Consider the following 3778-nt stretch of genomic DNA (forward strand, 5'->3'; position numbering starts at 1 on the left):
GAAACACTGATCTAAGAAATATTTCCTCCTCCTGGTGGTTACTTTAGCTTGTGTTATCCTGAATTAGGCCAGTTCATCAGAAAGCTATACACTGAGGACATATTATCAATCATAAAATGATATAGTAAATGATTTATGCAAAATTCATTTCTATAAAATTTATATTAAAGATATAGTTTTGATATAGACATTTTCTATATAGACATTTCAACAATTACCAAAAAATCCTCAATAAGTTCTTCTCTGAGTTCAGGATCACAAAAAGTATATCTTTCCTTAAAATCTCATATATCTCTTTTCCACACTAATAAGAAAATATTTTAACACATAGTTCCTTTAGCTTTTTAAAGTCTTGAATGTCTTAAATAAAAATTATTATTTTCCTTTAGCTCTCCTTTACTATGTTGTCTTTTTATTTCTTACTTATTTTATCTGGGTATATGTATGAATGACATGCTTCAATAGCCCAGATGTCAAACAGGGTTTGTGTTTTATTAGAAAATAGGTTAAACTGAGGCTTCACAGAAACCCCAAATCAAGTCATTCAAACAAGATAGAAATATCTCTTATGTAATATTTGCTCATATCCCATTAACCACAATATAATGATAGGTCATTCTAAGCCAAAAGAAGACTGGAAAATGTAGTCTCTAGTTGGGTAGTCCAAATGCAGGTAAAACAGGGAGTTCTGGTTCTAAATAGAGCAAAGAAAGAGTAACTACTGGAAAGCAATTAGCAATCCCTACCATGAGGTCATATTTTCCCCCCAAAATTACATTTACAGCTGGTTTTACTAAACAAATTGAATCTAGGATATTGTGTTGTCCTTATGCCGGTTTAATAGACACCTCAGTTAGTAAAAATGAGTTTTTTCTAATTTGGGGGCTTTTATTTCTAATATCATTAGACTGTACTGTTATTTAGGGCTGAATAATATTCTGTTGTATGGATATACCACCTTTTGTTTATCCATTAATCAGCTGAGGGACATTTGGGCTGTTTCCCCCTTCTGGCTCTTGTAAACAGTTCTGCTATTAACATTTGCATACAAGTTTTTGTTTCTACACTGTTTGCAATTCCTTTCGGTATATAAGTGAAAGTGTAATTGCTGGTAATTCTATTTTTAACATTTTAACTGTTTTCCATAGCAGTTGTGCCATTTTACATTTGCACTAGTAATACATGAGGTTTCCAATTTTTCATATTCACCAACAATTGTTATGTGGTGTGTGAAGTGGTATTTTATTGTGCTTTTGATTGGTATTTTCCTTAATGACTAATGATCTTGAGCACCTTCTCATGTGCTATTGGTCATTTGTGTATTAACCTTGGAGAATGTGTATTCAAGTCCTTTGCCGATTTTTAATCAGGTTGTCTTTTGTTAAGTTGTAAGAGTTCTTTATATATTCTAGATTTAAAAGTCCCTTATCAGGTATATGATTTGCAAATATCTTCTCCTATCCTGACTTTTCACTCTCTTGTTAGTGTCCTTTGATGCATCAAAGTTTTTTAACTTGATAAAGCCTAATATATCTAAGTTTTTCTTTTGTTGCTTGTGCTTTTGCTGTCATATCTAAGAAGCCATTGTCCTCTCCCCCCCAAAAATAATTGTAAATCATAGATCTGATGAGAGACTTGTCTCCAGACTATACTCAAATTTCACTTGCTCTTCCTCTCATCCAGAGATGGAGTCTATTTCCATCACCTTACTGACTTGCTTCGATCAATAGAATGTAGTAGAAATAATGCTGTGCCAGTTAGAAACCTAGAATTCAATAGACACTACTTGGACAGAGAGGCCACATGGAAGGTGACACAGTCACCCAAACAACAGTCAATACTGAAGCCCCAGACATGTGACAGAGGCCTTCTTGGGCCTTGCAAGCTAGACCATCCATCAAGTAAACAAACCCACATGAGGAACCCTAGCCAATATCACATGAACAGAGAACCATCCAGATATTCCAGAAGTAAAAATCATTGTTGTTTTAAGTCAAGTAGTGTAAATGAAACATAAGCAAATCCTACCAGTAAGAAGGCAATGTGAGAGGAGAGTACCACCCACTTGGACATTGACAGAAGTTTCAGAAAAAGAAAGCCATATGAGATTCCTAAAAAAAAATGGCAAACATACTTTGATGTTTTGACTCTCTTGAGTCCTACCTACATGCAAAAGAGAAGGAAAGATACAGAGAAAAATTTTTCTCACAATAACCTATTTGGCTCAGTTAGTTTGACAACTCAAAATTACTTTAAGAAAAGTAACTATATAAAAAAAAGTAACTATAAACAACAAACTTCTCTTGAAATAAAAAGGACATTTTAAAATAAAATTTAATTTGAATTGAATTAAAAATACAATCAATAATGAAATTCACAGATGGAAGAGATTAAAATGGTTTTGAAAAGTTGTGACTTTATGAAAGTCTCCTTGAAAGACTGCTACAAGGCAGATAATGATAAAAGAAATAGAAATATTCAACACAGTTTTCAGGAAGAGGATTATTTAAAACTATTAATATTAAACTTTAAGGCTCTAAAATACTAAGTTATTTTGACTTATGTGGAGCAAGCTAAAAGCATGAGTGCCCCTAAAGAATGTCAAAAATTATAGCTTGGAAGTCTTTTTCCCAAAAAAGAAAAAAAAAAAGAGCCATTATAAGGTTTCCCAACAGAATTTAATGTGAAAAATAATGTCACTTCAAAATCATTTCTCTGTATGACTGAAAAGGCTGCTCTTCTTGTTAATATTCTTCAAAGCATTGTTTTAAATGCTATTTGCCTATGCTAAGAAAGACAATTAATATTAAGCCACAGTAAAGTGTTAAGTTCCAATTGTACAGATCTGTTACTTACAAAGTGTCAGAAGAAAGAGAAAAAATGCTGTTGAAATCTAATGAAAAACTGCAGTACTTAATAGTAATGGGATTTTTCAAAATGTTATTGGTAAGCCCAGAAGCTGAGCGGTCCCTTTAGAGGCTTTTATTTAGTTCTTAAATTACTTCTAAACTCTAGGCTTAAGAAGAAATAGAATCAAACCCAAACTTTCAAACCTTTCATAAAATATCAGTGAATATCTTCCTATAGCATCCCTCAAGGATTCTTTATTCCATAAAGTGCATTTTCAAAGAGTCAAGTAAACAATAAGCACATTCTTTAAAATAACTTAAAAGAAAGCTACTGTGTGCTAGTATTTCCTGGCATGGAGTTCACTGTTAATTTATTGTACAAGAAACCACCTCACAGACCATAAAAAAATCCCAAGAGGTTATTAAATGCCTCAGTATCAACCTATCATTATCAGATCTCTTTTGTAACAACTCTCTCCAAATCAAAAGAAAAACACAAAGCTGAAAAAGCATTAAAACTATTTAATATAGTGTCAGTTTTTTTCAACAGCTTTGTCACCTGTTAAATATAATTAGAGTCACTTTTAATATAAAACATTAAAAAGTGTTATGAAATGCCCAGCCTTTTCAAGTACAGCATTGCTTTTAAAATAAATAATTTAATATAGCACTTTATATTAATATTAATAAAATTAATTTGTTAATTTAGCATTTTACTTACTGACAAAAAAGAATGAAAGTCAAAGCTTTAATATTTAAGTAATAATTTAGCTATGAATATACTGTTTTTTTAAAAGTTGTAAAATACTTCAGTGTCATTGATTTGAGAAAATTAATTTATGAATATCTTTGTAAATATGTATTTCTGAGTAAAAAGAAAATAAGAGAAAATATGTATAATTTTTAAATGAAAAATATTCAAGTATATA

Source organism: Eumetopias jubatus, unplaced genomic scaffold (genome assembly GCF_037043125.1).
Source record: "Eumetopias jubatus isolate StellerSeaLion01/CBP00866 unplaced genomic scaffold, mEumJub1_p1.0 scaffold_7, whole genome shotgun sequence".
In the NCBI taxonomy this organism is placed as follows: Eukaryota; Metazoa; Chordata; class Mammalia; order Carnivora; family Otariidae; genus Eumetopias; species Eumetopias jubatus.